At 40.6% G+C, this 26,323-nt stretch overlaps 1 protein-coding gene across 3 annotated transcripts in view; it reads right to left on the reverse strand.

Annotated features, from left to right (window-relative positions):
- LOC138764513 (teneurin-3) overlaps nucleotides 1–26,323 on the reverse strand; it is a 4,541,667-nt gene that overhangs the window by 4,070,302 nt on the left and 445,042 nt on the right. For all 3 annotated transcript variants that reach the window (XM_069940598.1, XM_069940580.1, XM_069940589.1), the window contains exon 2: nucleotides 16,081–16,142. The gene's annotated coding sequence lies outside the window, so the exon portion shown is untranslated. The remainder of the gene's footprint in view (nucleotides 1–16,080; nucleotides 16,143–26,323) is intronic.

The following is a 26,323-nucleotide window of genomic DNA, read 5'->3' on the forward strand; positions in this document are numbered from 1 at the left end:
TAGAAGGAATCCAAATATACACAGTGAGTAACAAACTGCTGGCCAGTACTTTTGCCTCCATCTAGCAAGAGTGGCCAGAGGTCAATTTCTCCCACTGGACATTCTTGTGAAGCTCTCTATGCGAGTAGTTAAACTCTCTGTAGACTTTTTCTGAGGCTTGATCTGATGTCATAATTATTTATAAAATAAGAACTTCAGGGATTAACACAGAGTTGGGAATCATATTCTTTAACCTTGATTCTGACCCATTGATTTATTTATTGCCTTTCATGACCTTATGGCTGGGGGTCATTCAGAAATACATAAATACATTGTGCAGGAAAACTCTATGAAAACCAAAGCTCTCTGATATATTTTTATTAGTAAACAATGCTGTGCTTTTGATTAATCAGTCAGATCGCAACTTCTGTGTTTGCTTTGACAATACCATTGGCACTGCCCTGCCAACCAGGAAGCTAAGCTGAAAGGTGCATCCTGGTTAGCTTGGTTTGGTTCAATACTAATTCAGTTCCAGTGACCCAGGTTCAAATCCAGCACTGTGTGTAAGGAGTTTGAACTTTCTTCCTGTGGCCTGCATGGGTTTTCTCCAAGTGCTCCAGTTTCCTCCCATCCTCGGTTATTGGGATGTAGTTGGGCAGCACAGATTTTTTTGGCTGGAATCGGCTTCTACCTTGTAAATGTAACAAATGGGCAGATTCTGGAATGGATGTAAAGTCTTAGATGGCCCCTGCTTGAAACTAAATCTCAAGCATTTCATGTTATGTCACTGGAGGATGAGTGGTTAGTAGTTGTGGGGCAAGAGCAGACTCCAAATGAGATTTTGCCTTGCATTAAAATAAACACACTTCAGCCCTTCAGTCTCACAGTGTTTATTTACCTGAACCTTCCTGTCCTTCTTCCTAGACTAACTTGCAACCCATCTGTGGTAAACCATTGTTGCATATAATTGTCTGGCCAGGCACACCTGTGACCCTCCCCCCCTTCCCCACAAGCCCCTGTGTAAAGGTGAGTGTTCCACTGTCCTCTTCTCAGTGCAGGACAGTCAAACAGTATGAATGTGCTTTGTTCTTCAGTGAATAAAACCCTAATGGTTTCTCAACCTCAGTCTTTTGAGTAATTGATGGTGCATCAATTTTAATCACATTTATTTTACAATGGAGCATATCATGAAGCCGGAAAAGCTGGAGATCGATCCTCAATCGCATGAGGCATCTATCAACTTTGAGCTCTGGCTACACTCCCTCTACCATTGTGCAATTGGAAACCGACAAGCTACAAGTGCTGCACTCCTGATCAGGGACTCTACATTGTACCAGGAAGCCAAAGGACAGAACTTGCACAAGATTAATGTCATCTATGCCAAACATTTTCTAGTGACCCACTGTTATAGAGTTCTGTGTTGTTTATTGACCTATGTGTTGTGTGATTTTATGTTAAATAGTGACAGTTTGCTTGAGAGAACCAAGGTGAAGGTGGACTGCTGAGAGAGTGGGAGATGGACTGAGCATGTGCAGAAAATGATCTGAAAATTTCTGGACTTGGACGACAAACCACCACTGGGTGGTGCTGTGGAGTGCGAGGAGGTACAAGCAGAGTCATTATCTGGAAGACATGTTCGAATGTTGGGCATTTTAAAAGGGATGAACATTCCGAAGGAAGCCACAAGGATCCGGACTAAGCCCATTGTTCCTCTCTCTGCAAGTAACACAAGAAGACAACTTCGAATTTTATGCTCTCACTCTCTCAAAGATCTTTTGGCTTCAATTTACCAAATAAACTGAATTTTGTTTATATTCTTTGCTTCGGTTGAGATCGAAGTTTTGTGAGTTTTGTGTTTGTCTTGTGTCTAAGTTTTCTGTGGGCTCCTGTTCGACTCTGAATCATGGGTCCTCTATCGGCATCACCTACGGCTCCTAGAACACTTCCATCAGCGCTGTCTCCGCTCCATCCTCAACATTCATTGGAATGACTTCATCACCAACATTGAAGTACTCGAGCTGGCAGAATCCGCAAGCATCGAATCCACCCTGCTGAAGACCCAACTGCACTGGGTGGGTCACATCTCCAGAATGGAGGACCATCGCCTTCCCAAGATCGTGTTATATGGAGAGCTCACCACTGGCCACCGAGACAGAGGTGCACATTGACCACCGCCAGTGGGCTGATATCGCCTCCAACCATGCATCTTGGCGCCTCACATTTCGGTGGGCTGCAACCTCCTTTGAAGAAGACCGCAGAGCCCACCTCACTGACAAAAGACAAAGGAGAAAAAACCCAACACCCAACCCCAACCCACCAATTTTCCCCTGCAACTGCTGCAACTGTGTCTGCCTGTCCCGCATCGGACTTGTCAGCCATAAACGAGCCTGCAGCTGACTTGGACTTTTACCCCCTCCATAAATCTTCGTCCACGAAGCCAAGCCAAAGAAGAATTGGAAATATAACTTACTTTAATTACATATGTTATATTTAGGCTGGGGATTTATTAGTTTTACACTGTTATAGAAATTTGCATAGTAACCTGTGGGCATTGTTATAAAGGGCAGGGGGGGGGGGTTTGAATTAAAGTTTGAAAGTGCATTTTTGTTAACAAAGTAATTGTTCATCTTTACCCCTGTGTGATATGACTTCTTTGTGGTTGCTGGTTTGATCTTGTAACACCGACAAACAACGACCCAGTGAGCACTTGGCAGGGTCTGTGAATGAAAGGCCATGTCCAATGTGGAGTACGGACCTGATCCGGAATGCCTATGTTGCGGTGATCAGATTGAACTATATCTGACAGAGACTCTTACAGCAAGGGAATCTTAGTCTGTGGAGAGCAGTCAAGTTGGAAGGTATGCTGGAGATGGCTCTCCAAAACATGGAGGTCTACTCAACCCACAATGCGGCCACCTCGTGGTTACCCCTGGTGCCACCATCTTGGTATGGTCTGCCTCCTCTTTGCTCCACTAACAATTTGACCACAGCAGCAGTGTACCGTGACCACTTCCCATCGCTTTTGTCCATTTCCACTGTTGACCAGACCATAGTCGCAGTGCTACAGGAGCACCCAAAGTGCTACTTCTGCAGCCTGGGCAAATATCAGATGAAACGTTGCCCAGTAAAGGATTCAACTCACTCTAGCTGCAGGAAGAGGGTCCACTATTCCAAAGTGAGTAAGTCGAAACCTCTTCCTAGCAGCGCCATGTGTGGATCGAGGGGGTTGCCATCCAAGACACCATTATCACCAGGGACCAGCAGTGCCATATGTGATCCATAGTGGCCACCATCTTGGGCACCATCATTGGGACCCAGTAGCGGCATGTGGAGGCCATGGAGACCGCCGTCTTAGGTGTCATCTTCAGGATCCAGCTGTGCCATGTGCAAACCTTGGAGAGGCACTGTCTTGGACACCAAGGACTTCCACAACAGTGATGTGCAGTGACCAGTCACTTTGGACCAGGTCAGCTAACATCAACTCGCCAGGTCGATGATGGATATTCAGGTAAATGGCCATGTGATGAGTTGTTTATTCGATAGTGGGAGCACGGAGAGTTTCATACACCTAGACACAAAGTGGCGCCTTTCCCTTATAGTATTGCTGGTGAACCAGAATGTCTCCTTGGCATCCAAGTTGCATACAGCAGACATTTGGGGCTTTTGTGTAGTGGCTTTAATGGTGCGGGGTACTGAATATAAAGACCTATGGTAATGTCACACCTCTGTGCTGATGTACTATCGGGATTTGATATTCAGTGTCACTTTAGAAACGTGATGATGGAGTTCAATGGGCCTCGTCCACCCCTCACTGTGTATTAGGGAGGAATTTTCGAACCATCCACTATGTGCCACCCACCCTCTGCAACACTCTATCGTACATGGTCAACAATCCAGCTGCTCACAACACAGGATCTGTGGTCTCTCGTCACTTCAAATCACTACCCCCCCACCACCATAATTATTCTTACTCCTGATTGTAAACCCGTCGCCACTAAAAGTAGGCAGTACAGTGCCAGGGACAGGGCCTTCATCCGGGCAGAGGTACAGCACTTACTCAAGGAAGGGATTATTGAAGCCAGCACCAGCCCTTGGAAAGTGCAGATAGTGGTAGTACAGAACGGAGAAAAGAATGGGATAGTCATTGACTACAGTCAGACCATCAACAAATACATGCAATGGGATGCATAGCCCCTTCCATGCATCACTGACATGGTTAACCAAATTGTCCAGTATCGGGTATTTTGACCATTGGCCTGAAATCGGCATACCACCAGCTCCCTATCTGCCCAGAGGACTGCCAACATATGGTGCTCGAATCGGCTGGTTGTCTTTATTATTTCCTGCGGGTTCCCTTTGGTGTCACAAATGACCATTAAGAGATTCTCCCTGCTGATTGATCAACACGCAGTTGCTTACATGTTTTACAATCAGCAGTGGGGTAAAATCAAAAATGACAAAATATTGAGGTGGTGGACTGAACTGTTCACCTACAATTACGATATCTTGTACCAGCCGCAGAAACTTAATGAGCCACCAGACACCCTGTCCCACAGGACCTGTGCCAGCAACCAAGGCGGTGACCAGTGGGGTGCCACAGGGATCTGTACTGGGACCCCAGCTGTTCACAATTTACATTAATGATCTGGATGAGGGGATTGGATGTAATATCTCCAAATTTGCAGATGACACTAAGCTAGGAGGGGTTGTGCGCATGGAAGAGGGGGTCAGGAAGCTCCAGTGTGATTTGGATAAATTGAGGGACTGGGCAGATACATGGCAAATGCACTACAATGTGGATAAATGTGAGGTTATCCACTTCGGTAATACAAACCGGAGGGCAGATTACTATTTGAATGGCAATAGATTAAGAGATGGGGAAGTGCAGAGAGACCTAGGGGTACTTGTACACCAGTCTCTGAAGGCGAGCATGCAGGTACAGCAGGCGGTTAAAAAGACAAATGGTATGTTGGCTTTCATATCAAGAGGGTTTGAGTATAGGAACAAGGATACCTTACTGCAGCTGTACAGGGCCTTGGTGAGACCCCACCTAGAGTATTGTGTGCAGTTTTGGTCACCTTATCTAAGGAAGGATGTTCTTGCAATGGAGGGAGTGCAGAGGCGATTCACCAGGCTGATACCTGGAATGGCAGGAATGACTTATGAGGAAAGATTGCGCAAATTGGGATTGTACTCGCTGGAGTTTAGAAGATCGAGAGGGGATCTCATGGAGACATATAAAATTCTGGCAGGACTGGACAGAGTGGATGCAGATGGGATGTTTCCAATGGTGGGGGAGTCCAGAACCAGGGGCCATGGTTTGAGGATAATAGGCAAACCATTTAGGACCGAGATGAGGAGGAATTTCTTTACCCAGAGGGTGGTGAATCTGTGGAATTCATTGCCACAGAGGGCAGTAGAGGCAGGTTCATTAAATATATTTAAGAGGGATTTAAATATATTTCTTCAGTATAAGGGTATTAAAGGTTACAGAGAGAAGGCGGGGACGGGGTACTGAACTTTAAGATCAGCCATGATCTCGTTGAATGGCGGAGCAGGCTCAAATGGTCGAATGACCTACTCCTGCTCCTATCTTCTATGTTTCTATGTTAAAGATCTCTGTCACCTGAAGTTGCCAGGTTGCTCATTTTGTCAAAGCACACAACCTGCTGTATTCCATTGATGAGATTAGGTCCATGGCAAAGAACTTCCAGGCCTGCGCTGAATGCAAGTCGCACTTCTACTGAACAGACAAGGCACAATTAATTAAAGCCACCCAACCCTTTGAGCGATCAGTGTTGATTTTAAAGGACCCCTGCCCTCCACTGACCACAATGTGTGTTTTCTTAACATCATTGATGAATACTCCCATTTTCCATTTGGCATCCGCTACTCGGACATGACCACTGCCACAGTCATCAAGGCTCTACGCAGCCTCTTCACTCCATATGGCTTCCCCAGTTATATCCATAGTGACCGGGGGGCCACCTTTTATGAGAGATGAGCTGTACCAGAACCCGTTGGCCAGAGGCATTGCCACAAGCAATGTTACAACCCCCGGGGCGAGGGGGAATGCTGCGGTTTGGAAGGCAGTACTCCTAGCCTTGTGGTCTAAATGCCTCTCAGTCTGCCGCTGGTGAGAAGTCCTTCCAGAGGCACTCTACTCCATCAGGTCCCTGTTATGTACAGCCACAAATGCCACACCGCACAAACGCATGCTTTCCTTTCCAAGGAAATTTGTGACAGGGACCACACTACTGGCATGACTGACGCTTTCCAGGGCCCATCCCACTCAGGAAGCATGTGAGGGGCCATATCTGATCCCCTGGTATGCCTATGTGGCATACCTGGATGGACATGAAGACACCGTCTCTCTCAGGGACTTGGCTTCCTCAGGGGCCCCAGAGACCACTGTGGATCACCCCACACCCCCCTCTCAGTTGAACGCACATGATCCCTGGTACCTTGCCTCTGTCCAGAGGGAGGATGCATTGGACTCATTGGTGCCTATCCATCAGCACAATACTATTGAGTACGTATAGACACCCAAGACTGTCCAAGACCCCGCCGCTGCACCACAGACACAATCGGTACTACGATGGTCGCAGCAAATGACCAGATCACCTGAAACACGGAATTTGTGACTTTTGAGTTGTAATTTTAGAAGTTCCACTTTGTCCTGCAGGACTCTTAAAAAAAAAACAAGAGGTGAATGTGGTAAACCACTATTGAATATAATTGTCTGGCCAGGCACACTTATTGGCTGACTGTACCCATGACTCCCCCTCCCCACAGGACCCTGTATAAAGGTGACTATTCCACAGTTCTCTCCTCAGTACAGGACAGTTGAACAGTATGGATGTGCTTTTGTTCTTAAGTGAATAAAAGCCTATTGGTTTCTCAACTACAGTCTTTCGAGTAATTGATGGTGCATCAGTTTTATTCACTTAATTTCTTTGACAATGGAGCAGATCCTGAAGTCAGAAAAGCTGGAGGTCGATCCTCAATTGCCTGAGACATCCACCAACTTTGAGCTCTGGCTGTCTTCCTGCAGGCTTCCTCTACCATTGTGTGATTGGAGAGGTCCCACCTTCCCTGGAATATACAGCTCAATTATTCAGAAATAGGAAGCTCTTCCTCTTTAGCCATGCACTGAACCATTCCTCTCTTCCTATTTCTTGACTCACTGGGACACGACGCTGGTAATAATCCTGAGATTAGAGCTCTGAAAGTCTTCCTGGAAGTTCTGGTCAGAGAACTCACTGACATTAATGCCATTGACTATTAATTGCAAGTATTTGAACTCTCTCTTGTTGAAGATATTCATTGTCTGGAAAAATAGCGATGAACATATGGCCATGACTTCTTAATCATGTCAAAGGTTTGGATCTGGAGCTTAGATTGCTGATAGATTGAATAGGAGTCCGTGGGGCTGCAGAGCCTATGGGAGCACTGGAGTGTACAGTCCAGTGAACATCCCCATGTCCATTGATTGATTGCTTTTCTGATATTGGATATGCCCTGTATTTGCAAAAGAAACATACCTGGACACCTTTACATATTGTCAGCCATATATAATTGCTAAAACACACCTGGAGTGTGTTCTGTCACCACAGCCTTTGCTGCATCAGTGCTCTCAGCTATTCCTTGATATCACATGGAATGAATCAAATTGGCCGAAAGTTGTCTGTGATAGTGGGGGGGGGGGGGGGGGGGGCTTAAGAGGAAGTTGCGACCTTTCATTCATTTTAAAACAAGCTGAGGATGGCTGCAAATGCAAATACAAGAGTCTCGTCTTCAGCCTGTTTTAACCATCAACAGCATTTCGAAGCTTATTTTCTTGATTATAAAGTCTTTCTAAGGTATTTTTTAAAAAGCTATCCAAATAGAACAAATTCCACCCAGAAGAATATTCAAAAATGCTGCCTGTCAATTTGTTCCCAACTAACAATTGTTAGGTAACTGCTGTGAGCAGACACTCCTGTTCTGATGAATCCACAGTCAGCCTGTTTCAGTGTAAAGGTTTGGTGGTATATCCTAAATCACCTTAATTTGCATTCATTAGATGATTCATTAGTCAGATTGTGTTGATTAATATCCCATTAGCAATTCAGTGCAGAACACATGATACGAAGGAATAACTTACTACATCAAGATTCTTCTTGAATAACTTAATGAATATTTCATGGAAAAAAGTAACAGTTCAAGCTTTAATATAATTTTTTTTAGACATAGAACACAGTAACAGGCCATTCCGGCCCACTAACCCGTGCCAGCCTATTATACCCAATTACCAATTACCCAATTACCCAATCTTTGGTACAATTTGAACACAGAGGAAACTCACACACAAAGGGAGAATGTAGAGACTCCTTACAGACAGTTCCGGATTCGAACCTCGCTCCAGGTCGCTGGCGCTGTAACAATGTTGCATTAACTGCGACACTAACCGTGCTGTACCATGTTCATTAAATTAAGTATTGCATTAGGGGTAACTCAAAATAATGTGCAAAGACATCCGAAGGATGATGTGAAGGTGAGGCACAGTGTTGGAAAAATCTTTTATCCTTGAATTGTTCATTTGATTTTTTGGGGACTTCCAGTCTTGTTTAGTAGTCATTGAACTTGCAAGTGTTTATTTTCAGAGAAAAAGAGGTGAAATCATTGGACGAACAAAAAACATCTTCTGCATCCTCTTGTCCAAATGGAAAGCACATATCCAGGAGGCAACATTTGTAATCAATTAAAAATAACAAAAAAAGATATCAAAATCTAAGATACCATTGCAAACTAAGTATTAAATGAGCATTGGCATTTGTGAGTTTTTCTTAATTATTCTCATTTTATAGGAAATAGGCAAAGTATGGAACAATTATCTTGGAGAGTTGTAATTAAATAATTAGAAATGTTATGATACAGGAAGAAACCATTCAGCCCACTGTTTCCAATCTGGCCATGAGTATACATGACATGGTTAGCTGCACGGTTAGCAAAAGGTGGCATGGTTAGAGTAAGAGGAGTACATTTAACGTGGTGGCTAACGAAACGCTGCTACGGCACTCGGGACCAGGGTTCAAATCCCATGCTGTGTGTACATTCTTCCCTGCGTGAGTTTTCCCCGGGGGCGTTGTTTCCCTCCCATCGTTCAAAATGTACTGAGACTGTAGGTTAATCAGGTGTAATTAGGTGGCATGGGCAGGTGGGCCGAAATGCGCTGTTACCGGGTTGTATGTCTAAAAAGAATTGACACCATGTGCTTTGTTTAAAGCAGTAGTTTTCAAACTTTTTCTTTCCACTCACTTACCATCTGAAGTAATCCCTATACCATAGATGCTCTGTGAAGAGTAAGGGATTGCTTCAAGTGATATGTGATTGGAAAGATAAAGTTTGAAAACCACTGGTCTAAAGGCATACCAAGGCATGGAATGTGCAAGACAAGAAGATGTTTCTGATGGTGCCTATTTGACAATGAAAGCTTCAATGAAATAAACATCTCCAACTTAAAGCATAAGCAGAAAAAGGAGATGTGCTGGGTTTTGGATTTGAAGTGGGTATAATTTGAAACCCAAGTTAACTGATGTCAACAGCCCACCTGAAAAGTAAAACATCCAGAAACCGCATTTTTAGAATTTGTTCTATTTCTAATTGCCCGTGAATGGAATAGACAGATAAGTCTATTATGTTATGAAGTCACATCAGGGATATGGATGACAGATATTATTGACAGATATGACAGGCTCACCAGTGTAGAGGGTCAAGAACATCAAATTCATATGTCTCATCATCTCCGAGGATCTGTCCTGCAATCATGAAGAAGGCTCACCAATGGCTATACTTTGTGAGGAATTTGAGGAGATTTGGTATGTTACTGAAGACTTTCAAAAACTTCGACAGGTGGACCTTGGAGAACATTCTGGTCAGATGCATCATTGTCTGGTACAGAGGTTCTAAATCTCAGGACAAAAATAAACACCAGAGGGCCTACAACATCACATGCACCAGTCTTTTCTCCATCAAGGGCATCTACAAGAGGTGGTGTCTTAAAAAAAGCAGCTTCTATCCTCAAGGGCTCCACCATGCAGGGTATGCCCTCTTCAGTCTGATAGCATCAGGAAAAGGTACAGGAGCCTGGAGATTATGACCCATCAGCACAAGGACAGTTTATTTCCCTCTGCCATCAGATTCCTGAACAAACAGTGAACCATAGACACTGCCTTCCTTACTTTGAAATTTTTGTGCACTATATTTTATTTATTTTGTAAGATGGTTTATATAAATGTTTGCACTGTGACATTGCCACAAAACAATGAATTTCATGACATGTACATGACAATAAATTCTGATTCTGATTCCCTAAGACAGATAGATTTTTAAGACTATCAGTAGTTTTATGGTGTTGGTTTTAATATTACTGATGATAGTTTTATTTAGAACAAATTTATTTAATTGGGAAATTAAAAAAAATATTGAAGAGTGTAGCACGATCAATAACAACAAACAGATTCAAAGCTAGTGATTAAAGGCTTTAATAACCTAAAACACATGCTGCTGGCCCAGTCCAAGGCTGGTATGAAAGGCAGAGACTAGGTCAGCTCAGCCTTTATTGGGGAATCTTACAGTTAGGACTTACCAAGTTGGAGGCAGGCCAGCCTCCAACATAGAGAGATTCAAACTCAAATCGCCAGACCAATAGTCCTGGTCCAGTAGCCTGTGATAATATTAACATCTCGTAACTGTAGCTAGACTTTGATCTCACTCTCCCCTATTTTATATCAACCAAAGTCAAAATCCTCCCCTCGGGTACACAAATGCAAAGCTTCTTTTTAAAATATTTGTAAATGAGTTGATGTAATCTTCCTAATTATTATTTGGATCCCAATAACCTGCCTGGCAGGGCACTATAGATATTGAATAATGATGGGTAGAATGAATGAGATTTATCACCTAATTGTGAAAAAAAAATTGAAGTTGCATTTTTCTCTCACAATTTTCAATATGATTAATTGTAACAGGATTATGTTCCTGAAACATGATAGAGCACTGGGGAAAGAGCAGGAGGTTGGGGGTTAATTGGACAGCTGTTCAGAATGCTTGGCAATGGAAGGACAAACTATCTTCTCCACAGCTGTATCATTCTCTGTTCTGCACAAGTTTGCCGAGTGAAGGTGTTTACCTTATACAAAAGATGCCTCGACAACTATGTCATTCAAGTCACAGCTGCAGAGGAATACTAATTGAGGAATTATACTAAAAATGATGAAATGCTTTGAGAGACTGGTCATGGCCAGAATTAACACGTACCTAAGCAAAGACCTGGATCCACCAAAATTCGCTTAATGGCACAATGGCTCCACAGCAGATGCAATATCGCTGGCTCTCCACTCAGCTCTGGTGTTAACTCGAAAACAGCAACTCATACAAACAACTGCTCTTCATCGACTCTAGCTCAACCTTCCCTCAGGGCTGGTCAAGAAGCTACAAATTCTAGGCCTCTGTACCCCAACTCTGCAACTGGATCCTTGTCTTTCTCATCAGAAGACCGCAGTCAGTATGAATTGGAAACGACATCTCCTCCTTACTGATTATCAACTCAGGCGCACCCCAAGGATGCGTGCTTAGCCCACTTCTCTTCTCATTATACAATTGCGATTGTGTGGCCAGGCCCAATTCTAATGCTATCTACAAGTTTGCTTATGACCACCACATTTGTGGGCAGAATCACAAATAGCAATGAGGAAGCATTCAGGAGGGAGATAGATCAACCCGTTGAATAATGTAATAACAATCTTGCACTCAATATTAACAAAACCAAAGAGATGACTGTGGATTTCAGGAGAAAGTCAGGAGTACACAACCCAGTCCTTATCGAGGGCTCAGTAGTGGAGAGGGTCAAGACTCCCGTAAACTTCTACAGGCCTACCAAGGAGAACATTCTGGCTGGTTGCATCACTGTCTGATATGGAGGTGCCAACTCTCAGAGGATTGTTAACTCGGCCTGCAACATCACAGACACCAGATTTCATTCCATCAAGGACATCTACATAAGGCAGTGTCTCAAAAAAGCAGCCTCTATCCTCAAAGACCCCCAACACCCAGGCCATGCCCTCTTCACTGGGCTACCATCGAGAAGGAGGTGCAGGAGCCTAAAGGTGAGCACTCAACGGCACATGGACAGCTTCTTCCCTGCTACCATCAGATTCCTGAATAATCAATGAACCAAAGACACTGCCTTATTTTTCTGCACAATTATTTTTTTTTTAATAGTAATGTTATAAGGTGGTTATAATACGACTGCTTGTTCTATGACGCAGCTCGACAGCAAATTTAATGACTTGTTCATGACAATAATTTTGATTTTGATATAATCTCTGTTCATAATACACTTCGTTCCCTCATGGTTTTTTTTTCAAACTTTATTTAAAAGATAGAAAAAAAATAACATACAGTATAATAATAACCAAAAAATTATTTTACAAAGATATATATAAAAGAAACCAAAATAAAACAAATAAAAAAGATCCAAAAAAAACCCAGCCCACCCTCCCACTCCTTCAGCCAGCTCCATTAAGGGGAGCAAAAAATATAGATTATATATATAAAAAGAAAATATTATAAACATTAATAACATTTCAAAGTATATCTAAATGCATATATTTCAAATATAGAGACCACTTACTAACAAAAGAAGAATAATTATCATGTAAATTATAAGTAATTCTTTCCATAATAACACATACTTTCAATTTATTGTGCCAGCGTAATATATTATTCTCAGTATCATCTTTCCAAGTACTAGCAACACATTTATGCGCTACTGATAACACCAAATGTACAAAAGCAATTTTCATTTTATCAAATCCCATTCCCCTTAACGAATACAAATTTCCCAACAAAAAAAAAATAATTGGATCTAATGGTATTAAAAAATTATATAATTTTTCCAAAACTACTTTAATTCCTTGCCAAAATGATTGAAATTTAACACAAGTCCAAACAGCATGTAAAAAAGTTCCAATACATGAGCCACATCTAAAACAAGAATCCAAATTACTAAACCCATATTTTTTTTAGCTTTTCCGGGGTCAAATATAACTGATGTAAAAAATTATAATTAACCATTCCATATCTTACTTTAGTCAATTTAATTACATTATCCTGACACATAGTCACCCATTCATCTTCAGGAAAATAAATACTAAATCACTCTCCCATTTAAGTTTAGATTTCTCCCAAACTGACTTTCCATACTATCTTGTAATAAATTATACATAACTGAAATATAACCCTTTTTCAGTATAGAGGAAATCAAAGATTCAAATCTCGACAAAGTAGGTAAAGTTATATCTCTACCATAATTATCTTTTATCAAAGTTCTAAGTTGATAATACATAAACAAAGAATTTACAAATCTTTCTCTCAATTGATTAAAAGAAAAAAATTGTCCCTCTTCAAAACAATCCTATATTGTCTTTATACCTTGAGAGTCACAAATCTTTAAATGATTATTAAACATTGAAAAAGGAATAAGCTGATTATTATACAATGGAATTAGAATTGATAGTTTATCTTTCGACCCTAACACCCTGTTTTTTTAAAATCCAGTTCTTTAACAAATGTTTCAATATTGGCATATCATATTGCTGTAATGTAATCAAATTCCAATGAAATATAAATTCTTGTTTCTCAACCCTAGAAATAAACGCCATCTTCACTTTAGCTCAGCTAGGAGGCTGATCCAAATCCATCAATCTACTAACAAACTTCAACTGGGCCGCTTCATAATAATTTTGAAAATGTGGTAACTGTAGTCTGCCCATTGCATACTTTTATATAAGTCTATGCAATGCCACTTGAGCTAATTTACCTTTCCATAAAAACTCTGGCACTGCTTTATTCAAATTTTGAAAGAAACCCTTTGGAAGTAAACAAGGTATTGACTGAAATAAATATTGAATTCAAGGAACAATATTCATTTTAATACAATTAACCCGACCAATCAAAGTTAATGGAAAATCTTTCCACTTAATCAAATTTGCTTTACTCCATCTTAATATAGGCACATAATTTAACTGATATAATGATTGATAATTACTATCCATAAACACATCTAAATATTTAATTTTACTTGCTCACCTTAATTTTGTAATAGTTTTAAATTCAGAATAATCTCCTACTCCAACTGGTAAAATTTCACTTTTATTCAATTAACTTTATATCCCGATAATTCTCCAAATTTCAACAAACAATCTTGCAATTGTTTCAACTATTGTTCCGGTTCCATCAAGTATATCAACACATCATATGCAAATAAATTAATATTATATTCTTCATTCTTAACCCTCATCCCTCTAATTTCTTCATTTTGTCTCATAGCCTGAGTTAATGGTTCAATAGCGAATGCAAATAAGCCTGGTGACATTGGGCAGCCCTGCTGAGTTGAATGAGTCAATTTAAATGGTAAAGAAATCTGTCCATTTGTCACCATCCTAGCAATCAGGTTCGTATATAAAGCCTTAACCCAACCAATAAAAAAGGGCCAAATTTAAATTTCTCTAACACTCTAAATAAAAAAATCCCACTCAACCCTATCAAAAGCTTTTTCTGTATCTAATGCAACCACCATGGTTAGGTTGCTTTCGGAATGCGTTGATCAAGGTAATTAATTGAAATATATTGTCTGATGCATTTCTATTCTTAATAAAACCTGTTTGATCAATATATACCAATTTTGGTAAAAATTTAGAAAGTCTATTAGCTAATACTTTCACTATAATTTTATAATCTACTTTTAATAAAGAAATAGGTCTATATGAAGACACTTTTAATGGATCTCTATCTTTTTTTTGGAATAACAGTTATAAAGCACTTGAACATGATTCTGGTAACTTCTGATCTTCAGTAACTTGATACAACACTTCACCAAATACATCAGAGAAATCATCATAAAAAAGTTTATAAAATTCCAAAGGGAGTCCATCATCCCCTGGGGACTTTCCATTAGGCATTTCCTGAATAGCTGCCTTAATTTCAAAATTCGTAAATGGAGATTCCAATTCCTGAACATCATTCCCATCTAATACCGGTAACTTTAATTTAGTTAAGCAAGAGTCAATAGAACCATTATCCTGTTTCCCCTCAGAAGTATATAATTTTAGATAAAATGAATAAAACTGGTCATTAATTTCCTGAAATTTATAAGAATTTTTGAATTCTTCTTAACAGCATTAATAGTCCAAGATGTCTGTTCATCTTTCAATTGCCAAGCAAGTACTTTATAAGATCTTTCCCCAGCTCATAATAATGTTGTTTAGATCGATTAATTAAGCACTCAAACTGATAAGTTTGTAAAGTATTATAACGTAATTTCAACCATGCTAATGCGACTTTTTAAATCTTCTGTTACATCTTTCTGAAAATCTTTCTCTAACTCAGCAATCTGATTTTCTAATTCTAAACCTTCTGCCATATATTGTTTCTTAACTTTCGTAGAATAACTAATAATCTGCCTCCTCAAATAAGCTTCTAAAGTGTCCCATATTACAAAATGACTATCCACAGAATTAAAATTCTCAGTCAAAAATAGAGATATGCTCTTTAACAAAAGTAACAAACTCTGTTTTATCAATAATATTACGTTAAACCTCCATCTATACGATAGACATACTACCTCTGAACTTCCACAAGAAAAAAGTAATAATGAATGATCTGATATAACTCTACTTTTATATTCAGCTTGTAACACTCTACCTTGTAAATGTGCTGATACCAAAAATAAATCAATTCCTGAAAACGAATCATGTCGTGAAGTGTAAAATGAAAAATATTTTTCTGTAAGATTAACTTTTCTCCAAATATCCACCAAATTTAAATCTTTCATTAATGCATTAATTTGTGTTGTCATCTTTGATTTCCTTATACTTTTTGGATTTCTGTCCAATAAGAGGTCCAGAATACAATTAAAGTCACCATCAACTAAAACATGTTCATTAGCTTAACAGTAAAAAAGCTTCTGAAATAAAACTGTTCATCATCTATATTAGGGGCATAAAGATTCAGAAAAGTCCAAGATTCAGCAAAAATTTTAAAACTCTGCCAGCATACCTGTCTGAAGATTCCAATTCAAATGGTAAGTTTTTATGAATCAAAATCGCTACTCCTCTTGCCTTAGAAATAAAAGAAGAAAAAAACATGACCAACCCAATCTCTTTTCAATTTCAAATGTTCTTTTTCAGTCAAATGTGTTTCTTGTAAAAAAGTGATGTCAATTTTCATTTTTTAAATATAAGCCAATATTCTCTGTCTCTTAATTGGATTATTTAATCCCCCCCCTATCTCTCTCTCAAAACACCCTTTATAATTCTTCAAAAAAAAAGAAAAAAAATCCCCCCTCAAAAAAGAAACAATAAAAATAAAGCAGAAAAAAAATCACAAAAAAAACACCCAAAGGTAGTAATACCCTAGAAATCTGGATGTGGTGAACCCATTAGCGGCAGATGACTATCAAAGTTTTCAGTGTTATCCATCCCCCCAGCCAGACACATATTTATTATTTAGTCCGCAGGTGGGCAGGGAGGAGGCTAGACAAGATCAACACCTTCTGATTGGGCTTAGTCAGATTCGGGTAAATGGCAAGGATGCATGTGCAGCAGGAGGGCATTTGCCCCATGGGAGTGCGGCACCCTGGGAAGCGTGTCACACCCCGTGGAAGTGCAGCATCCTGGGAAGCGTGTCTTACCATATCGGAACATACAAGTGCATGTCATTCACTCCCACCCCACCCTCATCTCCCAGCAATTAGACGTTGGTCAACACCCCACTCCCCCCCAGAAGTGACTCCAGTTCTCGAGCCTCGGGCAGCGCCCACCAAAGTTCTGAGGCTGTGCTGGGCCCAAGCTCGTGAGCCGACCTCAAGGCTCACACATGTCCATCGTTATTGAATGAAGATCTACCGGGACCAATGCCTGAAGAGGGTGCACAAAATCAGTGAACTGGTGCGGACTCGAAAGGCCAACATGGCCTGTTTCCGTTCCGTAAATGGTTATATGGTTATTATGAACACAATCAGATAGAGTCCATATATTCAACCCAATGATTCCAGACCCAACGACTGCTCTGGATCTTCAATATCAAGAAGACTTTGTGTCAACTCTTCTTTCTTTCCATTCTTTCCATACTTTCCATTCTTTCCATACCCATTTCCATTTACCCTCCTCTTAGGAGACAACTGAGGAGAACACCCATTTCTTCACATTTCTGACAAAGAATTAGCAACAACCAAAGCATCATGAACATTCTCAAAGTATTGAGATTGAAAGTTTCCATAAAAAACCTTCAAAATTGCAGGATAATGAAAAGCAAACATGTCGCCCTTTCGCCACAAAACATCTTTAGCCATATTAAATCCTCATCATCTTCTAATAACCTCTTGGCTTAAATCAGCATAAAAAACACTCTGTTATTTTGAACCATTAATGGAGTCTGACTCTGCCGTGCTTTCTGTACCGCCATACATAAAATCATTTCTCTGACTTGGTATTTGAAACAACGAACCAAGACTGCCCTCGGTGTTTGTCCTGGAAGTGGTTTTCTCCTCAGAGCTCTATGAGCCTGATCAAATTCCATGCCTTCAGGAAAAAGCTCTTTACCCAGCGCCTCTGGGATCCAATGCTTAAATTTTTTTATAGGATGCGAACCTTCAATGTCCTCTGGAAGACCAACTATTTTCACATCATTCCTTCGGCTTTGATTTTCCAATGAATCATTTTTCTTCAATAAGTCTCTTCTTTGAATCCCTCAATCTACAAGAGAACCTTCCACTTTTTCCATTTTATTCTGTTTTACATTCCACCTGATTTTGACACTCAGAAAAGGCTGTTTCAATTTTCTTAAAATTATCTTGCACAGTATCAACTGATTTTATACATCTATTAATATCACTCTTAACGACAGTCATTTCCTGTATCATAGTTGACATTTCATCACACAAAGTAATCATTTCTATTTTCATCTCCATCAATCCTTGGTTCATCTGAATTGATATTTGTTTTGACATATTGTCCATTTGACAAGCAATCCCTTCCAAAACAGTGAACACAGAATCCATTCCAGATTCCACCACCACTTTTTGAGGTCTACCTTCTTTAACTACAGGCTCCTCCTCCTGGGCAAGTTTCAATAAAGTAAGTTCCTCTTCTTCCTCAGTCATCGTAAATAAATCCTTTAGCTGAACGGCTACAGGTCTGGACACCAGACGCCGGCACCCCGACCCCTTTGGGACGTCGGCGTTCAGGCTCCCCCACAGCCCATACTTTGTCCAGTAACTCTCGGCCCCAGGAAGCCTCACGCAAGCCAGGCAAAGCCGCCGGACACGCAGGTGCATCCTCCAACACTACAATGCATGTCCCCAGGCTGCCCAGCAAGGTCGCGGGATCGTGAGTCCCCTTGTTGGCCATGCTGTCCACGCGCACAGCTTCACGTGAATGCGGGTCAGCAATGGCTGAACTCACCAAAGTGTCGATGCCATCTTGTGGAGGCAGGATCGGCGCTGAGGTCAAACTCGAACGGGTTGGAGTCTTCTGAGGCTTGGAGGCTCCCAACAATGATTCTGTGGATTCAGCTATGCAAGTAGGCCTCAGTTTTTCCACATTTTTGTATGGTAACTTTTTCTTGAGTTGAGTTTTAGATTTTTTCACATTAGTTGCCATAATAAATCACTGTTATTTAAACAACTGTAAGTATTGTTTTTAACCACTTATATACTTTTTTTAAAACCAGGTATTTAGTAATCCAGCTGGGGAAAGGTGGAATACACGTCTTTCTTCTACACCATCTTGCCATGCCCCCCCTTCGTTCCCTCAAGGTTATACAAGTTGATGGGGTGGTTAAGAATGCGTGAGGTGTACTGGCCCTCATTAGTCAGGGAACTAAATTTGAGCACGAGGTAATGCTACAGCTGTATACCACTCTGGTTAGGCTACATTTGGAGGATTATGTTCAGTTATAGTCACCTCATTACAGGGAGGAATAAACTTTAGGGAGCGTGCAGATGAGATTAACCAGAATGCTGTCTAGAATGGAGAGCATGATAAATGAAGCAAGGTTAACAGAGCTTAGGCTTTATTTTTTTTCTCTTTGGAGTGACAATGGATGAGTGGTGACATGAGAGGTATATAAGAATATGAAAGGCTTAGACAGGGTGGACAGCCAGCACCTTTTTCCTGGGGCTAAAATAGCAAATAACAGAGGACATCTGTTGAAGGTGAGTGGAGGAGAGGGTAGCAGAGATGCTAGAGGTTTTTTTTTTGTTAACAAAGACTGCTGGGTTCCTGGAATGTATTTGCTGTTGGTAATGGTGGAGGCTGGTACAATAGTGACATTTAAAAGACATTTTAAGATAGACATGCAGATGATTGAAAAAAATGAGGGTAATAGGTGTGAGGGAAGGAAGGATTGGATTGTCATGGAGTTGGCCGTTGCAATATCATGGGTCAAAGGGCATGGACTGTGCTGTAATATCTCCTCATATCAGAATCATAGAAGGAGACTGAACATTCATAATAAAAAAAATACTGTACTTATACCAGGCAGAGGAGTGTCATCGATTTCTGGAAATCAAGAGATTCTATGATCAAACTCCTCCGAGAATATTCCAATTAAAGGCATGTTCAGCTTTCTTCAAATTAGGAAACAGCTGCCACTATCAGTTGAAAGGGATCACATTACTCCTGTCAAGTGGCAATGAGTAATTGCCAATATGGGAAATGTTACTCAAAGAAACCCTTTCTACTGACAATCATTCCGTTCCAATGTGTAGATCCTCGAATTATAAATTTCACTGACTCTCTCTCTCTCTCTCTCTCACTCTCTCTCTCAACACCCTCACACCCACGCGCATAAACAAACAACGGCAAAACACACACACATCTGGTTTTTCTTTGAACTAACTGCAAATAAATTGAGGTCCCTGCAACAAATGTGAAATTAAGCCGTCAATAACTTCCAAAGGATCACCCTAATTGGCGTGGTATGCTGAAGTGTGCAACTGCAATAATCAATAGCTTTGTGCAATATCATCCAGAATCAGAACAATGATTATTGATGGCCTAAAGGTTATTCCGTTCGATTCCAACAGACCACAGTCTGTTCAGGTGGGCAGCAGAATGGTGCACCTCAGGCCTGTGTGCTCAGCTTGCTTACACTACTGACCTATGATTTCATCTATCAGTCCAGCTCCAACACCGTCATCAAGTTTGATACAGCCATAATTGACTCATCAGCAATAATGAGTCGCATGACAGAGAATAAGTGGAGAGAAGCAACCTGAGTCACAAAGTGGACAAGACAAAGGAGATGATCACGGATTCAAGGTGACAAAGAATGACCATCCTCCTCTACACATCAACAACTGTAGTGGAGAGAATGGAGAGCACCAAGTTCATTTTACTAGTCACCTATCGTGAACACACAGAATCTCCTCACTTGTCAGGAAGGTGCAACAGTGACTCCAGTTCCTGAAAAGATTGAGCTCTATCAAAAGCGTCCTGTATCAGTTTTTGCAGAGAAATGGATTGGAGGTCAAGCCGTAAGAGTGGCCGAGAGGATCACTGTAGTCTCTCTCCCACTCACCACATGACCCACTTGAATCGTTATCTGAAGAGAGCGGGCAAAATTATTGAGGACCCCTTCCAACCAGCACACGTCTTTCAGCTGCTTCCATCAGGAAAGAGCTACAGGAGTATTAGAGCCAGTACCACCAGACTGAGAGAGCACTTCTTCACACGAGCAATGAAAATGCTGAACGACCAAAGGAACCACTCACACTAATTATCCGAGACTCCCATACTTACAAAATATATGTATTTAGTTACTTGTACTTATGAAAACTTATCCTGCATATGTATTGTTTGTCTGTATAAATGTTATGTCTGGATGTTTTTGCACTGAGGACTGGACAACGCTGTTGCGTCGGGTTCTACTTGTGCAATCAGATGACAAAAAACTTGACTTGACTTGACTTGAAGATGGCCTTTTATTGCCAGCCATGTAGAAAATCTTGAAGTTCATCCTTACATCAATGGAGGTACTCAGAATGCAAAGCTCCACTGAGTGATAATGGAGCTTATTTACTCATTAATTTGCAAACTGATATTTGCATTGATCAAACTCTGACAGATTGTTGATAAATGATGCCAAAGATGCCTAAATCTGGTCAGGGTCACAAAGAAAAGAAATGAATTGAATTGTTTATTGTCACATGTGCCAAGAGACATTAAAAAGCTTTGTTCGGCCTGTTTGAATTTCAACAAAGACATCCAGGAAGGCTCCACCAATCCTTCCTGCCCTCCTCCTTGAACAGACCAGTTAGCATTCTACCTGAGTTCCATAATCAATCTCCTTATGGTCCTTTGTGATATAAGTGCTATATCAGAGGCAAATCTATGCATGTCCATCACAAACACTGACCTCCTGTCCACTGAAGGCACTTATTTGAGACACTGCTTCAAGAAGGCACCCAACATTGTAAAAGATCGCCATCATCCTGGTCACAATCTCACGTACCTTCAGGCAGAAGGTACAGAAGCTTTTAGTTCACCACTTCTTGGTTCAAAAACAGGTTTTTTTTCCCAACAGCTATGAGGACCTTAAACCTCCACATACTCTCCTAGCCATAAACTACTCTGGGACCACCAAAAGATGCAATAATTAAACCTTTTTTTTTAACACTATCTATCTCTTATATTTATTATCTCTTTTCTCTCTTGGCATATTGCGGTAATTTAATTTATATTATTGTGGTTGGTATATCTTCAGCAAGTAAGAATTTTGGTGCATCTATACATTATATTTATGGATATGACTGTGGTAAACTTCTGTTATGCCATGATTGGCAGCTGCCGGCTGGGCACGTCTCCCGAGACTGATCCTACCCAAAGCCCTTTGCATGTTCCTCTTTCTCTTTGCTTCGATCAGTCAATGAGGTTGATGGTAGTTCCAGTCTTTAGTTCATAAGAGCTTAATAATTTCCCAACATCAGCCTTTTATGTTTTATTGAGACAATAAACTCTCAATTCTGTATTTGTGGCCCAGGGTGCTGAAGATGCCCAGATATAATTTTTATTGGAAATTGTTCCAAAGTACTGCCCAGATAGTTCCCAGAACTGGGTTACTTGGTACACATTAAGAAGAGATCTAGCAATGCCGCATGGAAGCACATTGAACTTATCTGTCTACCTGCAGTGAAGTTCAGAATTTCAAGCAACTTTTCCACTCTTTAAGCATTCCTTCTCTGCGCCTGCAAGATGTGCAATCTCAATTATTGTATTTGCAAGTACGAAGCTCTGTCTCACCCAGATCAGTTCATTTTGGCTCTACTCTTTGCAAAGTGCAATGGCTACACAGCAGCCTCGCCTATCAAATGAAAGGAGAGTTTGTTCTTGCACAAGTACAGATGCAACAACATTGTGCAGTTCCACAGGTAAATGCACCAGCATACAAGAAGTATCAATTGAATTAACACAATGAGAAAAGAGTGAAGTGGCAAAATCTGCAAAGGATTTGAACGGGCCCACTGCAGAATGGGTTCTGCTATTGGCATAATTGTGCATCAAATCCCTTTATTGACCTGATAGAGTGATATAAATCTGGGCTTCTTATCAAAGTCTGCCAACTATGCAATTTCCTCTGATGAGGGCGAATCATTCTGCCATTGTGCTGAAGCTCTGCCAAGTTTTCTAGTTAGACCTTGCATTCTGTGGACATCTCCCTGAACTGCACTTCAGCCTTCTAAAACTACATTACAGCTTGTCAGGTTCATTTGAGAAATGTCACCATTAAAGATGTAATGGGTCATTTATTTTACAATGCTTCCATGAGGTGTTTGACAGCACCAGCTATCATAGTGTAATGGCAAATCAGTTTCTGCACTCTGCAACAGTACATTACCACACTGCTTGGGTCTGCCAGTCTAGATGAGGAATGTGGTTGCAGGCCTGGAGTGAATTTTAAGTTAACCTCAGCTGTAGGGACAGGGGAGGACTATTCACTCTGCTCTATCGTATGGTTAGACTGATTGACCATACCTTCTATGTACCCACTATGGTCCTTCTTTTTCAGTAGCCTCTTTGGATCAAGGCAGACTTGTTTCCATTCTGGTGCTGTAGATTCTCTGGGGTCAAATAAGGGCTATGTGACATCTTCCAATAGTTTTGGGGATGCCACAGGATGGCAGATGGGGCACATGGTTGAGCAGTTTTTTTGTGTTGATCTACACTGCTCAAGCGGAGGTTCTGTGCGCTGAAGATGGCCAGAGTAGATGTTGAAACATTGTTTCCCATGGTGGGAGGGGGAACAACTTCAGGATTGAAGTTAGAACAGAAATGTGCAAGTATTTCTTCAGCCAGAGGGTGGTAAATTTGTGGAATTTGTTGCTACTGGTGGTTGTGGAGACCAGATCATTGGGTGTATTTAAGTCAGGAATTGATAGGCTTTTGATTATCCAGGACATCAAAGGTAATGGGCAGTGGGGCTGAGTGGGAAAATGGATCAGCTCATTATTAAATTGGAGGGCAGACTTGATGGGTTGAATAGCCTATTCCTGCTCCTGTGTCTTATGGTCTTATGATTTGAGGTTCCAATACCATCCAGAACACTTTGAGGAGTTATAGTCCAGGGATTCTCAGGAAACACAAGAATGTTGTATTTCCTCAAGGAAATTTTGTACACATCCTTGAATCATTCCTTCTGTCTGCCTCGTTACCACTTCCTATGGGAAAGCTCAGAATAAAGTCATTTGACATCTGGTGTACTTGTAACCTTTTTGCGAAAGAGTGCTCGTTTTAATACAAGATTGTTGAAAAATAGCACAAGATTTTTAAAGTTTCTTTTGGGAATTGTGAAGCAATATGCTTATATAATATCCTCAGGTCATGCAGAATTCATCAGAAGTAAAGGGTAAAATTTGATATGATTCAATTATTGAATCTAAGATTGAGATCTTGGTTTTGCAATGTGCTACTTTCAGTATAGCATTAGGTCTAGCCCCTGAAATCCTCCACTCCTACTGTTCGTACTTTGATAAGACATTAAGACTCACTTCTTATGCTCCCCTAACTCAAGGCTGGGAGTGCACACAATGTCCATGTACCTAGGTGAAAGGGCAAAATCTAAAACTCGTACATTTGCAAACACACTGAAAACGCAGGCCCACGACTCTTTGGGTTATGCTGAGAGCCTGAGTTCCCAGGAGAGTATTTCAGCAAACCCAGCCTGTACCCCGATGAAAACTGATGCAAATGTTTCTCCCCATCAGAGTTATAAGGCAATTTAATGGAGTTGCCAAAGAATTTATGAAACAAAATGTGAGGGGCTGAGTCCTACTGGTGGTCAGAACTCTCACACATGTTCATCGCTGGCAACCAAACATGAATATTGCAATGAAACTATACACTATCTGCTGAAGGAACTCAAAGGCTAAAGCAGTATCAGTGGAAGTAAGGGAACGGTTGACATTTTGGATCAGAACCCTTCATCAACACTCAATTCTTGAAGTTTTCCAAACCGATGGAACACTGTTTACCCCAGTGATCCAATTCAACCCTGTCAAGTTCCTCCAGCAGATTGTTTTAAGGTCCAGATTTCAACCGTTTTCTGGTGACTCCACGAATTCTACAATCATTGCCTCTCATTTTCTTCACCATTTTGATAGCATTATTTGGAATCAAATTAATTTCAAAAGTAATTACAGGATTGAGCCCTCAAATAAGGAAAAATATATATTTTAAGATGTAATGAATAATAGGATGTAAACAACAAAGGCAAGTATATCTGTGACCTTCACACCTCTGAAGATAAAGATACCAATGTTCATAAATGTTCAGTGTATCTCCAAGCTGAATAATTTTACTTATCTAACAAGTTCATTAAGGAAAACTACTGTACAAGTCTGCAAAATGCCAGCTTTGAAAGCAAAAGATCTAACTCTATAATTTTCGTGCCGAAATGTCATTTCCATAATGTGGATTTCAATGAGCCAAGTTGGCTACAAACCAGCTGCTCCAATTTCCAAAATCATTGCAGAAAAGTTCCAAAAACTACCCATCCATCATTTTTACAAAAAAATTAGATAGAGCATGGTAACCGGCCATTTTGGCCCATGAGCCTGAGCTGCCTCATTTCACCTGATTGGCCTACAAACTCAACTATGTTTTTGAATGGTGGGAGGAAACCGGGGCCCTCAGGCAAAACCCACACAGACATGAGAGGAATACACAAGCTTCTTGCAGACTGCTTAGGATTTGAACCCTGGTCCAAATCGCTGGCACTGTACAGGAACTGTGCTAACTGCTACGTCAACCATGCTGCACTTGCTTCACAGAGAAGTAACAACTAAAATATATTTCAAGAAAATCCTACTTTCCATATCTTCACTTTAGTTTACATTAAATGATGAGACTGTAACATATCAGATATTGTGGATTCGTATCACAGATATAAAAGTTAAAAAGTTTTTTGATGAATTTTACTTCACTCCTATATCTCTCTAATTACATTGATTATTTATTTTTATAGGTTTTGCAAAAAAAAACTTGATTCCATTAATTATATTAGCATTGCCTTTGAGGAGGTTCAAGAAATGAGATGAACTGAATATTCAATTTTTCCTTCCACCTGCAGCCAAATCTCAGCCATAATTTTGAAAGCAGCATTAATATTATGCACACCTTTCAGGAAATCAGAGCCTTCCTCAATAAGTTGGGCATGATTATTATATGTGTTGCCATTAAGTTTGGTGTTAGCTTAGTTGGATCTGGAAAGAGGACATAATTTCATTTTGGGAGCTATAAAATAGATCTTTAGTATTAAACACTGTAAAGAAAATTAACATCGTAAATCTAATACTGCTAAAGAAAATTGGGGCAAGGCTGAGATTAAATTATATTAGCACTTTGGCACTATGCCATCAATGAAGTTACTGTCTTAACTAATACCACTTGTTCAAAACCACTTCCGTACCTTGGCGATTCAAGTGTTTGTCCATATATTGACTAACTGCATCCGCACCCACTCAGTGCATTTCACAAATTCACTTCAGATTCCCTATAGACCTATTTCCCATTAGCCTGAATCTGTAACTCCAGTTTGAGAAATGCCTACCCTCAAAGAAAAGCTTCCTACAATCTAATCGATTTATTGTGTCAAATACCTGTCACCTGCTTGCTCCAAGGAAAATAAACCCAGCCCACACAATGTTCCAACCTAAAACATTGACCATTTCTCTCTGTGAATGCTCGCTGACTCATTGAGTTACTCCAGCTTTTCACATCCATGTTGAGCAGTCGGTTCATGT

The sequence above is a fragment of the Narcine bancroftii genome, chromosome 1 (assembly GCF_036971445.1).
Source record: "Narcine bancroftii isolate sNarBan1 chromosome 1, sNarBan1.hap1, whole genome shotgun sequence".
Lineage (NCBI taxonomy): Eukaryota > Metazoa > Chordata > Chondrichthyes > Torpediniformes > Narcinidae > Narcine > Narcine bancroftii.